This window comes from Ipomoea nil, unplaced genomic scaffold (genome assembly GCF_001879475.1).
Source record: "Ipomoea nil cultivar Tokyo-kokei standard unplaced genomic scaffold, Asagao_1.1 scaffold2647, whole genome shotgun sequence".
Lineage (NCBI taxonomy): Eukaryota > Viridiplantae > Streptophyta > Magnoliopsida > Solanales > Convolvulaceae > Ipomoea > Ipomoea nil.
Genome location: NW_017619075.1, coordinates 2462910 through 2478482, shown reverse-complemented (window position 1 = coordinate 2478482; position 15573 = coordinate 2462910).

The following is a 15573-nucleotide window of genomic DNA, read 5'->3' as shown; positions in this document are numbered from 1 at the left end:
TGTAACACAAATGATCTATAACGCAGTTCTGACAAACAACCCTAATCTGTGATAAAGGACAACCCCTATTTATATTAGCTACTTCTAATAGATTTGTGAATAATAATGTTATTCCTAATCAAACTAGAACTAGAAGATCTTCAAAAAGAATTCCTCTTACAACTAGTATTCTTCAATATCTATTTCTTTTAGGACAGTATTCGTTCATAGAACTGGAATCCTTTTTGCACATAACTTTGACAAGGTCTTTGAGTCAACAACATTGAAGCACAGGAAGCCATTACTGAGGCACCTAGCAATTGTTGTGATGATAAACCTCTATCAAAATGCCTAATTATTGATGGATCAAGTAAGCAAGCTAGTATGCCCTCTATCTTGTGCTCACTTCATTTATATTCATTTATTTCTATTTTTTGGTGTATGCGCTTAGTCGCTCATTTCATATGGGTTAACTATATTTCATGTCAGAATTAAGCTCTTATTGACAATGGAAGCGGTGCAATGTCAAGTGAGATCTAAAGACTATCTTTTGTTAAAAACACATTTCTTTCAGCCACAATTGCATTACTGGATGTTTTCCAGATTATTCTATAGAAGCTACATTTCCAGCCATTAGAACATGTTTTAGAGAGTTACCGCCAAGGCTTAGCATATTCCAACTAAACATATGCTATCAGCAACATATCTACTATCAACAATTATAGGGTTTCACAAGAAGGGAAATTGAACACTTGGGCGATTTTGTAGTCTCGAACTCGTAGATAGTAAATGAAAGAGGATGAAATCTTACAATTACTAAAATATTTTTCGATTTAACAGCCATTGGATAGAAATGCAAACGGAAGACTACATTGAGTAAAAACACACAACTTTGAGAGTAAATTAGGTCACAAAATCGTTTAAGAAGGAATCTAGAAAAATCAGCATAATCAATGAACATTTTGAGTTTTAACTCATTTTTAAATGTATACTTATAAAAATGTCTAATGTACACTTTTTTTTTTTTTGGTGACTAATGTTTAATAATATATTGATATGATTTCTGTCTTTATCGTCGATCATACAAAAGCGTGAACATTTTGTGACATTATAAATTGAAACTCTAACATGATTTTGGGTATGTATATATATACCAATCTTAGAAATGTAATGCGCCTGTACTTGATCAAGTAAATAAAGCGTTGAATATGTGGAAGCCGAGTGATGGTGGTCTATAAGTTGAATTACTTAGCTTCTAGTCTTTAAATACAAGAAAATTTTTCTTGGGCATAAGACCATTATATTGGTTTAATAGAATATTATGACTATTGTACCCCTAATAATTGTAACTAGGGATGTTAATCTTAACTCGAAATTGATGAGTTGACCTAATAAGACTTAAAAATTTAAGGGTTAGGGTCAAAAAATGTTAGTGGATAAAATATCAACTCGATAAGCTTGTTGGTCCGAATGGATTAACCGAAAATTTAGTGGGCTAGCCTGATAGAATGAACCACTTAATAGAGCTGGCCAAAACCCAGGCCTAGGCCGGTCTCGGGCCCCGGTTAGCATAGCTCGGGACGGGCCCGTAGTATTCAGGGCCGGTCCCGTGCCGGGCCTAGTCCGGGCTTGGGCCCGGGCTTCTTGTGGGTCGATCCCGGGCTAGGCCCGTAATTTGTTATATTTTTTAAATATATAATTTTTTTATATATAAATTGATATATTTTGTTTGAAATAAGATTTAAACTCTTGACCTCATAGTAACTAATTTAAGTTCTTTCCAAATATATACTGACATTATTTAATATAACGTCGCAAATTGTTATATTTAGCGACGTTTTCAAGAGCGCAGCGTCATTAAAACTTTCGTCAGGAAAAGAAATATTTCTTATAGTGGCTATTTCAACCACTTGATACATTAATAATATATATATATATATATATATATATATATATATATATATATATATATATATATATATATATATATATATACGCGTTACACACAGTCACACACTTTTCTAAAATTAATATTTTTGTTAAAAATAATATTTTAATTATTAATCTCAAAATCTAAAATTAACATGATTTTCTACTAAACTAAAATTTATAAATGACGTTAAATACATTTAAACTTGTAGTCTTGTACTATTAAAACTTTATATAAGACCTAATATTATTTGATACCTTATATAGTTCATTTGATTTTTACTCACTAAATTATGTTAGAGTAATAAATTAAAAATTTATAAAAGACTTTTAAATTGGGTTTGATTTTAATTTATGAAGAATTGTTGTTAGTAGAAGTAACAGAGTGTAGGATTAAGAATTTTAGAGAAACGGGTGAATCCGGAGGTGGCAACAACATCTCGCACGACTGATCAGGTCAGTTGGCGGAAGCCGGATGGAGGGTGGTTTAAAGTCAATGTCGATGGCTGCTGCAAAGCTATTGAAGTCGTGGGGTGCGGTGGCTTGATTCGGGATGAGCATGGGATTTGGGTGAGAGGTTTCACGTAACATTGGGCGTTGCAGTGCAAGAGAAGCTGACACTTGGGGGATCTTACAAGGTTTACAATTGGCGAAGGAGCTGGGAATCGCAAAGCTAGTAGTGGAGAGCGACTCGAAAGGCCTAATTAACGATATCCGCGCTGCAAAAAGAGACCATGGTTTCTCCACCAACACCATATGGAGATGCCTGCACGAAGCAAACCACTTCCGGGAGATAGAGTTCGCTCACATCCCCAGGGAGGGGAATGCAGTGGCCGAAAAATTAGCCTCGGCAGCTCTCACCCACCAGGCTGGCTATCGTGACCTTCAGGAAGCACCAGTAGATTTATTTGAAGATCTCAAGCTCGACCAAATGGGAGGGAGCGGTATATATATATATATATATATATATATATATATATATATATATATATATATATATATATATAGTAAATTTTTAATACATTGATTTTATTTGTATTTAAAAAAAAAAAAAATTGAATCAAGGTCTAAGATATAAGCAATGGAAAATTATATCGTGCACCAAGACGCACAATGCAATGTGCGCATTGGCCAGAACGACGTCGTTTTGCATATAATTAAATCACAGCCGTTGGCTTAATTAAATGAAAGGATCAGATTAGTCCTCACATGATCCAGTATATATATATATATATATAAATAAATCGCTCCACCAACTAAGAACGGCCATGCACCACCACTCATAGAATCTCGAAAGAGCTCTCAGTCTGTCAATCCTTACTATGTCTGGACCTGGTAAGTTTCCCCGTGTTGAGTCAAATTAAGCCGCAAGCTCCACTCCTGGTGGTGCCCTTCCATCAATTCCTTTAAGTTTTAGCCTTGCGACCATACTCCCCCCGGAACCCAAAGACTTTGATTTCTCATAAGGTGCCGGCGGAGTCCTAAAAGCGACATCCGCCGATCCCTGGTTGGCATCGTGGTGGCGTTCAGGCATTTATGATCTCCAAGGTTCTGCCTATCCTTCTCCTTGTTAACAAAAAAAAAAAGGATTAAGAATTTTTGTGTGAAAAAAATAAATTGGGTAAGGGTATTTATACGGATAAATGTGTGCTGGGCCCCGAATTTTTTTAAAATGGACCTGAACCGTCCCTTAACAAGCCGATTCCGCTTCGAGTTAAGCCCAGCTTAGCCTCAATGAGGCCCAAGGCTACTTTTTTTTTTTGGGCCGGTTTAGGGTCAGTTCGATCTTGAACCGGCCCGTGGCCACCTCTACCACTTTTTTTTTTGGGCCGGTTTAAGGTCAGTTCGACCTTGAACCGGCCCGTGACCACCGCTACCACTTAAAAGGTTTTTGTTTTTTTTTTTTTTTTGTTTTTTTTTTAGAAGTGATATAAACCAAAATATACAAGAATTTATATGTAAAGCTCATCTTTAATATTTGTATTAAGTTTAAAATAAATTTTTAATAAATATATCAATAAAATTAGTACAGAATAAAATATTTTTATGAAAATAACTCAAGAAAATTTAAAAAAAAATTATTATAATTATTATATTATAGTGCATGTAAATATAGTAATTATTTTTAGTTGAAATTTGGGAGTGAAGGTTTAGGTTGATTAAATGATGTACAAGTTAATATTTGTTAGTACAAATGCGCTAAGTTATTAAAATTAAAGGTTTAGAACGTAAATTTAAAAATGTCAAAAATTTTAGTTGAGCCTGCTCAAAAACCCCACAAACAAAGATTTTAGAATTTGCGCTATGAAGTTTAAACAAAATCAATAAGCCCAACAGCCAAAAACAAAACAAAAAGATTGATCCGATTGACATCCCTATTTGTAACATTATTAGGTTGGCATAAATGTACAAAGTGTCAGAAAATACACCATTTTGTCTGGTGCAATCTTTTTGGTGTGGTGCATTTTGTGTAATTTCATTTCTTTTTGGTGTGGTGCATTTTCAAACACTGTGTATACACTGTTTGCTGGAAGCCTTGTTCTCATTTGGGAAGCCCAACTTCACGGGAAGCCGAAACTTCTCATTTGAATCTATCCTCTATATATATATATATATATATATATATATATATATAAATAATAAATTTGACAAGTAAAAATAAAATTTATATTTAACGTAACGGATGTTAATTCAAAATAATATTCACAACCACTGGACTACACATCAGATCCTTTGGCGGGATGTATCAAGCGTTACACATAAAAATCATAAGACCGATCAGGTCAAAATAAAAATATATTTTGAAGATGAACCACAAGTCTGAGAAGAATATATAGCCATATGACTGATTATTTTTCATTACGGATCGAGTATTAATGAATGAATAACATTCGATTACATGCACCTTGTACAATCAGTACAATATATATAGGTAATTCATAATTTAAAAAAATAAAAATAAAAAGAATTTATTCGACTAAATAACTACATTATTATTGAATTCACCTCAGACCGGATGCCAATCATCATCATCATCATCTATCTTCTTCCCTTATAAGTCAAATCATCAGCTAAACCTGGAATGTCTTTCAATTTATCCTCCGTATCCTTGCGAACGCACTCAGTGTCGCACTGCATCTCGCAGTCGGTGTATTTCCTGCCTCCCGCTTTCATGTCTATGCCTTCTTTCGTGCCTTTTTCCGTGCAGCTCTCCTTCTTCGTGCACGCCGCGAAACAATCCTTGTACAGCTGGGTTTCTTCGCCGGCTTCCGCCGGACTGCCAGCTTCCGCCTCGCTGCCGGCTTCCGCCGGGCTGCCGGCTTCCGCCGGGCTGCCAGCTTCCGCCGGGCTGCCAGCTGGCGCCTCGCTGCCGGCTTCCGCCTTGGGAACGCCGTCGTTCACGACGGACAGGACCACCATGCATACCACAAACACTGCAACCAATTTTGTCATTTTTTCGATCTGATCTGATCTGTGCTTTAATTAATATGATCGATTTATTTATTTCTTTTTAATTTCTTCTCTGTTTATGAGATAATTAATAAAATCAACCCTCTATTTATAGCAGTATTTAGGAATGCGAGACTCACTCTTCATCTTAAATTAATAAATAAATATTTGAGATAATTACGCACCACTCATTTTTTAATTTATATAATTACAACTCAGATGAAGAAGGAGAACCTCAAAATAATTAATCGGAGTTGTTTTGCTTATATCTCTAAGTTTTCTCTCCATCTATTGTCTTAAACAACTTATGTATAAATTCATTTTTTTTAACTTTATAAATTTTTTAAAAGGAGGACGGAATGAGAGGAATTTCTGTTATCGAAATAGCACGCATAAAAAGTGTTTCATTTGAATAAATTCCTCTTCTGTATATTTACAAACTCATGTTATTAACACTCTCAATCAACCCAAATGAAGGGAAAAAATAGGTGCTGCATCTAGATCGAGCAAATTTTAAAAATACCTTAATGGAAACAAAGCTAATTATAGAATTCAAAATGTTGGAGATTTATATACAGTAAATATAATGTATGTTATAAATGGATTCCAAACATGTTATCAAAATTAAATAATATTTTGAGAGATGTGAAGTTAAAATATTATTTTAAGTATAGTATTCATGAAACTTCATCAAATAATAATAATAAAAAAAAAACACTTCACAAATGCAATGTATCGTTTTCAAAATGATTTACTAATCGAGTTTTAATATTGAGCACAAGTTTTCGCGGAAATCACGTAAAAAAAAAAAATAAAAGTTAGTCGCGCAAAGCGCGTACAAAAAGCTAGTATATATATATATATATATATATATATATATATATATATATATATATATATATATATAGGCCTCTCAGTTAGTGCATTGATCTCTTGTAACAGTTTGGCCTCTCTGCCTTTTTACTCCATTAATTCATTCTGAATATATTTAAGGCGTTTTTCATTATTCTCTTTTTCATCTTTTAGAAACTGATTTTCATGTATGAGTTCAAGATTTACTTTGATGATTTGTTCCCATTTAGCATGCAGTTGTGTATATGACTCTAGCAGTTCTTGTATATCATTTTCGTTTCCGTTGTCATTCTCATGATTTGTGGTGATTGCTACGAAATTAGTGTTGGTGTCTTCTTCACTGTCTGAGTCATTGTTTAGTGTTGTCAGTTGTCACGTATGTTTTGTTCTTCCTTTTAAAGTATGTTGGACATTCTGACTGGATGTGTCCAAACCCTTTGCACTCGTAGCACTGAATTCCTTCAGTTTTTTTGGATTCTCCCTTCTCGTTTTGATTGGGACGCAATTTCTTTGCCAATAGGATAAATTCGTACCAATTAGGGCTGGGGGTCTGGTGTTTGACAAACCTTCTTTGGGAAACTCCATTAGGATCCTGCTAATAACTTAAGCAGTTTGCCTCTGATACCAATTGAAATTTATATAAGCGCAGCACACAGTGATGTTGAAACTGACGTTGTAACACAAACGATCTGTAACACAGTTCGGGCAAACAACCCTAATCTGTGATAAAGGACAACCCCTATTTATAGTAGCTACTTCTAACAGATTTGTGAATAATAATGGTATTCCTAATCAAACTAGAACTAGAAGATCTTCAACAAGAATTCCTCTTACAACTAGTATTTTTCAATATTTATTTCTTTAGGACAGTATTTCTTCATAGAACTGGAATCTTTTTTGCACATAACTTTGACAAGGTCTTTGAGTCAACAAGATTGAAGCACAGGAAGCCATTAGTGAGGCACCAAGCAATTGTTGTGATGATAAACCTCTATCACAATGCCTATTTGTTGATGGATCAAGTAAGCAAGCTAGTATGCCCTCTATATTGTGCTCACTTCATTTATATTCATTTCTTTCTATTTTTTGGTGTATGCGCTTAGTCGCTCATTTCATATGGGTTAACTATATTTCATGACGGAATTAAGCTCTTATTGACAATGGAAGCGGTGCAATGTCAAGTGAGATCTAAAGACTATCTTTTGTTAAAAACACATTTCTTTCGGCTACAATTGCATTAATGGATGTTTTCCAGATTATTCCATAGAAGCTACATTTCCAGCCATTAGAACACGTTTTAGAGAGTTACCGCAAAGGCTTAGCATATTCCAACTAAACATATGCTATAAGCAACATATCTACTATCAACAATTATAGGGTTTCGCAAGAAGGGAAATTGAATACTTGGGGATTTCGTAGTCTCGAACTCGTAGATAGTAAATGAAAGAGGATGAAATCTTACAATTACTAAAATATTTTTCGATTTAACAGCCATTGGATAGAAATGGAAACGGAAGACTACATTGAGTAAAAACACACAACTTTAATAGTAAATTAGGTCACAAAATCGTTTAGGAAGGAATCTAATCAGCATAATCGATGAACATTTTGAGTTTTAACTCATTTTTAAATGTATACTTATAAAAATGTCTAATGTACACTTTTTTTTTTTTTGGTGACTAATGTTTAATAAAATATTGATATGATTTCTGTCTTTATCGTCGATCATACAAAAGCGTGAACATTTTGTGACATTATAAATTGCACGTCTAACATGATTTTGGGTATGTATATATATACCAATCTTAGAAATGTAATGCGCCTGTACTTGATCAAGTAAATAAAGCGTTGAAAATGTGGAAGCCGAGTGATGGTGGTCTATAAGTTGAATTACTTAGCTTCTAGTCTTTAAATACAAGAAAATTTTTCTTGGGCATAAGACCATTATATTGGTTTAATAGAAAATTATGACTATTGTACCCCTAATAATTGTAACTAGGGATATTAATCTTAACTCAAAATTGATGAGTTGACCTAATAAGACCTAAAAATTTAAGGGTTAGGGTCGACAATTGTTAGTGGATAAAATAATAAAATATCAACTCGATAAGCTTGTTGGTCCGAACGGACTAACCGAAAATTTAGTGGGCTAGCCTGATAGAATGAACCACTTAATAGAGCTGGCCAAAATCCGGGCCTGGGCCGGTCTCGGGCATCGGTCAGCATAGCTCGGGATGGGCCAATAGTATTCAAGGCCGGTCCCGTGCCGAGCCTAGTCCGGGCTTGGGCCCGGGCTTCTTGTGGGTCGATCCCGGGCTAGGCCCGTAATTTGTTATATTTTTTAAATATATATATATATATTTTTTATAAATTGATATATTTTGTTTGAAATAAGATTTAAACTCTTGACCTCATAGTAACTAATTTAAGTTTTTTCCAAATATATACTGACATTATTTAATATAACGTCGCAAATTGTTATATTTAGCGACGTTTTCTAGAGCGTTATTAAAACTTTCGTCGGGAAATGAAATATTTCTTATAGTGGCTATTTCAACCTCTTGATACATTAATAGTATATATATATATATATATATATATATATATATATATATATATACGCGTTACACACAGTCACACACTTTTCTAAAATTAATATTTTTGTTAAAAATAATATTTTAATTATTAATCTCAAAATCTAAAATTAACATGATTTTCTACTAAACTAAAATTTATAAATAACGTTAAATACATTTAAACTTGTAGTCTTATACTATTAAAACTTTATATAAGACTTAATATTATTTGATAACTTATAAATATTATAAAATGTAGTATAGTTTATAAAGTTCATTTGATTTTTACTCACTAAATTATGTTAGAGTAGTGATAAATTAAAAATTTATAAAAGACTTTTATATTGGGTTTGCTAAGAATTATTGTGTAGAAGTAAGAGAGTGTAGGATTAAGAATTTTAGAGAAAAGGGTGAATCCGGAGGTGGCAACAACATCTCGCACGACTGATCAGGTCAGCTGGCGAAAGCCGGATGGACGGTGGTTTAAAGTCAATGTCGATGGCTGCTGCAAAGCTATTGAAGTCGCGAGATGCGGTGGCTTGATTCGGGATGAGCATGGGATTTGGGTGAGAGGCTTCACGTTCAACATTGGGCGTTGCAGTGCAAGAGAAGCTGAAACTTGGGGGATCTTACAAGGTTGACGAATGGCGAAGGAGCTGGGAATCACAAAGCTAGTAGTGGAGAGCGACTCGAAAGGCCTAATTGACGATATCCGCGCTGCAAAAAGAGACCATGGTTTCTCCACCAACACCATATGGAGATGCCTGCACGAAGCAAACCACTTTCGGGAGATAGAGTTCGCTCACTTCCCAAGGGAGGGGAATGCAGTGGCAGATAAATTAGCCTCGGCCACTCTCACCCACCAGGCTGGCTATCGTGACCTTTAGTAGATTTATTTGAAGATCTTAAGCTTGTCCAAATGGGAGCGGTGGCGTTCAAGCGTTTATGATCTCCGAGGGTTCTCCTTATCCTTCTCCTTGTTAACAAAAAAAAGGATTAAGAATTTTTGTGTGATAAAAATAAATTGGGTAAGGGTATTTATAGGGATAAATTGGTTGTGTTTGCCCGGGCCAGTTAGGAGTCGGGCCTGGGCCATGGGCCAGTTCCGTGCTGGGCCCCGAATTTTTTTAAAATTGGACCTGAACCGTCCCTTAACAAGCCGATTCCGCTTCGAGCTAAGCCCAGCTCAGCCCCAGTGGCAAATTATGCTCTGGACCCGTGTCCACATTGAATTGTGGACACGGGCCCAAAACGACGTCGTTTTTAAAAAAAACGCTTCATTTAGTTAAAAAAAAAAAAATTTCGCGCGTGTTTTGCCGTTAACGGCGTTATTTTTTTTTTTTTGATTATGAATGTACAGTTATGCCGTTATGAATGTACAGTTATGCAATTATGAAATTATGAACACAGAGCTCTAACATTATGAACTTACAATTATGAACATATATAGTGATAAATTATGACCATGGAGCTTTAAAATTGTGAATATAGAGCTTCGAAGATTATGAATATACAGTTATAGAGTTATGAATCTACAGTTATGGAGTTATGAATCTACAGTTATGAGATTATGAATCTACAGTTATGGAATTAGGAATGTACAGTTATTGATCGAATTATGAACAAAGAGCTCTAACATTATGAACTTACAATTATGAACATATAGTGATAAAATTATGAACATAGAGCTCTAAAATTGTGAACATAGAGCTTCGAAAATTATGAATGTACAATTATGGAGTTATGAATGTACAGTTATGACGTTATGAATGTACAGTTATAGAGTTATGAATGTACAGTTATAGAGTTATGAACGTACAGTTATGGAGTTATGAATGTATAGTTATTAACATATAGTAATAAAATTATGAACATATACTTCTATAACAAAGTGATCTGAAATTAAAAAAAAAAAAAAAAAGGAGATAACAGTGCCTAACGGCATTGTTACTCGTGTCCAGCAAGCATGCTGGACACGGTCCAAGGCATAACGATTGAGCCCCAGTGAGGCCCAGGGCCACTTTTTTCTGGACCGGTTCTGGGTCAGTTCGACCTTGAGCCGGCCCGTGGCCACCTCTACCACTTTTTATTTTTATTATATTTTTTTTTTTGTTTTAGAAGTGATATAAACCAAAATATACAAGAATTTATATGTAACGCTCATCTTTAATATTTGTATTAATTTTAAAATAAAATTTTAATAAATATATCAATAAATTTATTACAGAATAAAATATTTTTACGAAAATAACTCAAGAAAATAACTCAAGAAAATTAAAAAAAAATGGTTATAATTATTATATTATAGTGCATGTAAATATAGTAATTATTTTTAGTTAAAATTTTGGAGTGAAGGTTTAGGTTGATTAAATGATGTTAATGCGCTAAGTTATTAAAATTAAAGGTAGCCAGTTGTTATATTATAGACCGCGGTGCATAATCAATTATGCACCGCGGCCCATATACGGCATCGTTTCTTTAAGTAAAGAAACGGCCCGCCGTTAGAGTTAACGGAGTCCGTTTGTTTGGTGTATTAAACACCAACTGACACTACAGTATATCCAAACCGACACTGCAGTTATATCAAAATGATACTGTAGTTATAGTGAAATCAAACTGCAGTGTATATAAACTGAAACTGAATAACATTTCACATATTTGAGTGTATATTGTACAATGAAGCTGTAATTATATCAAAATGATCATGTAGTTGTGTTTTAATAAAACTATAGTGTATATAAAATAAAATTAAATAACATTTTCACATATTTGAGTCTATAAATATCGAATGAAACTATAGTTATATCGAAATGAAACTGTAGTTGTGTTCAACTGAAACTGTAGTGCATACAAAATGACACTGAATAACAGAGTTACTTTTTGCAAAAGGGTGCGAAACGACGGAAATAAACACTGTTAATTTTCATTTAAAAAAAAGACGCGCGGTGCATAATCGACTATGCACCGCGGTGCATAATATAATTTGCCAAAGGTAGCTGAGCCTGCTCAAAAACCCCACAAACCAAGATTTTAGAATTTGGGCTATGAAGTTTAAACCAAATCATTAAGCCCAACAACCCAAAACAAAAAGATTGATCCGATTGACATCCAAAATTGTAACATTATTAGGTTGGCATAAATGCAATCGTTATGCGTTGGACCCGTGTCCAACATGCTTGCTGGACACAGGTAACAGTGCCGTTAGGCACCTGTATCTTTCTTTCTTTCTTTCTTTTTTTTTTTTTTTTTTTTTTTTTTTTTTTAATTTCAGACCGCTTCGTTATAGGAGTATATGTTCATAATTTTATTACTATATGTTAATAACTGTACATTCATAACTCCATAACTGTACGTTCATAACTCTATAACTGTACATTCATAACTCCATAACTGTACATTCATAACTCCATAACTGTACATTCATAACTCCATAACTGTACATTCATAACTCCATAATTCTACATTCATAATTTTCGAAGCTCTATGTTCACAATTTTAGAGCTCTATGTTCATAATTTTATCACTATATGTTCATAATTGTAAGTTCATAATGTTAGAGCTCTTTGTTCATAATTCGATCAATAACTGTACATTCATAATTCCATAACTGTAGATTCATAATCTCATAACTATAGATTCATAACTCCATAACTGTAGATTCATAACTCTATAATTGTACATTCATAACTCCATAACTGTACATTCATAGTCTTCGAAGCTCTATATTCACAATTTTAAAGCTCCATGGTCATAACTTTATCACTATATATGTTCATAATTGTAAGTTCATAATGTTAGAGCTCTGTGTTCATAATTTCATAATTGTATAACAGTACATTCATAACGGCATAACTGTACATTCATAATCCAAAAAAAAAATAACGCCGTTAACGCCAAAACGCGCGCGATTTTTTTTTTTTTTAACTAAATGACGCGTTTTTTTTTTTTTAACTAAATGACGCGTTTTTTTTTTAAAAAACGACGTCGTTTTGGACCCGTGTCCAGGGCATAATTTGCCCATAAATGCACAAAGTGTCTGAAAATATACCATTTTGACTGGCGCAATCTTTTTGGTGTGGTGCATTTTGTGTAATTTCATTTGAGAGCATTTTCAAACACGGTGTATACAGTGTCCTTCACCCCTGTTCTCATTTGAATCAAAATCAATCAATCTATATATATATATATATATATATATATATATATATATATATATATATATATATATATTAAATTTGACAAGTAAAAATAAAACTTATATTTAACGTAACGGATGTTAATTCAAAATAATATTCACAATCACTGGACTACACATCGGATCCTTTGGCTGGATGTATCAAGCGTTACACATAAAAATCATAAGACCGATCAGGTTAAGATAAAAATATATTTTGAAGATGATACAATAAGTCTGAGAAGAATATATAGCCATATGCCTGATTATTTTTCATTACGGATCGAGTATTAATGAATGAATAACATTCGATTACATGCACCTTGTACAATCAGTACAATATATATATAGGTAATTCATAATTTAAAAAAATAAAAATAAAAAGAATTTATTCGACTAAATAACTACATTATTATTCAATTCACCTCAGACCGGATGCCTATCATCATCATCATCATCATCTATCTTCTTCCCTTATAAGTCAAATCATCAGCTAAACCTGGAATGTCTTTCAATTTATCCTCCGTATCCTTGCGAACGCACTCAGTGTCGCACTGCATCTCGCAGTCGGTGTATTTCCTGCCTCCCGCTTTCATGTCTATGCCTTCTTTCGTGCCTTTTTCCGTGCAGCTCTCCTTCTTCGTGCACGCCGCGAAACAATCCTTGTACAGCTGGGTTTCTTCGCCGGCTTCCGCCGGACTGCCAGCTTCCGCCTCGCTGCCGGCTTCCGCCGGGCTGCCGGCTTCCGCCGGGCTGCCAGCTTCCGCCGGGCTGCCAGCTGGCGCCTCGCTGCCGGCTTCCGCCTTGGGAACGCCGTCGTTCACGACGGACAGGACCACCATGCATACCACAAACACTGCAACCAATTTTGTCATTTTTTCGATCTGATCTGATCTGTGCTTTAATTAATATGATCGATTTATTTATTTCTTTTTAATTTCTTCTCTGTTTATGAGATAATTAATAAAATCAACCCTCTATTTATAGCAGTATTTAGGAATGCGAGACTCACTCTTCATCTTAAATTAATAAATAAATATTTGAGATAATTACGCACCACTCATTTTTTAATTTATATAATTACAACTCAGATGAAGAAGGAGAACCTCAAAATAATTAATCGGAGTTGTTTTGCTTATATCTCTAAGTTTTTTCTCCATCTATTGTCTTAAACAACTTATGTATAAATTCATTTTTTTTGTCTTTATAAATTTTCAAAAAGGGACGGAATGAGAGGAATTTCTGTTATCGAAATAGCGCGCATAAAAAGTGTTTCATTTGAATAAATTCATCTTCTGTATATTTACAAACTCATGTTATTAACACTCTCAATCAACCCAAATGAAGGAAAAAATAGGTGCTGCATCTAGATCGAGCAAATTTTAAAAATACCTTAATGGAAACAAAGCTAATTATAGACTTAAAAATGTTGGAGATTTATATACAGTAAATATAATGTATGTTATAAATGGATTCCAAACATGTTATCAAAATTAAATAATATTTTGAGAGATGTGAAGTTAAAATATTATTTTAAGTATAGTATTTATAAAAAAGTTAGTCGTGCAAAGCGCGTAGAAAAAGATTGTATATATATATATATATATATATATATATATATATATATAGCCATATAGGCCACTCATTTAGCATGCAGTTGTGTATATGACTCTAGTAGTTCTTGTATATCATTTTCGTTTCCGTTGTAATTCTCTTGATTTGTGGTGAATGCTACGAAATTAGTATTGGTGTCTTCTTCACTGTCTGAGTCATCGCTTAGTGTTGTCACATATGTTTTGTTCTTTATTTTAAAGTATGTTGAACATTCTGACTGGATGCGTCCAAACCCTTTGCACTCATAGCACTGAATTCCTTCAGTTTTTTGGATTTTCCCTTCTCGTTTTGATTGGGACGCAATTTCTTTGCCAATAGGATAAATTTGTACCAATTAGGGCTGAGGGTCTGGTGTTTGACAATCCTTCTTTGGGAAACTCCATTAGGATCCTGCTAATAACTTGAGCAGTTTGCCTTTGATACCAATTGAAATTTATATAAGCGCAGCACACAGTAATGTTGAAACTGACGTTGTAACACAAATGATCTATAACGCAGTTCTGACAAACAACCCTAATCTGTGATAAAGGACAACCCCTATTTATATTAGCTACTTCTAATAGATTTGTGAATAATAATGTTATTCCTAATCAAACTAGAACTAGAAGATCTTCAAAAAGAATTCCTCTTACAACTAGTATTCTTCAATATCTATTTCTTTTAGGACAGTATTCGTTCATAGAACTGGAATCCTTTTTGCACATAACTTTGACAAGGTCTTTGAGTCAACAACATTGAAGCACAGGAAGCCATTACTGAGGCACCTAGCAATTGTTGTGATGATAAACCTCTATCAAAATGCCTAATTATTGATGGATCAAGTAAGCAAGCTAGTATGCCCTCTATCTTGTGCTCACTTCATTTATATTCATTTATTTCTATTTTTTGGTGTATGCGCTTAGTCGCTCATTTCATATGGGTTAACTATATTTCATGTCAAAATTAAGCTCTTATTGACAATGGAAGCGGTGCAATGTCAAGTGAGATCTAAAGACTATC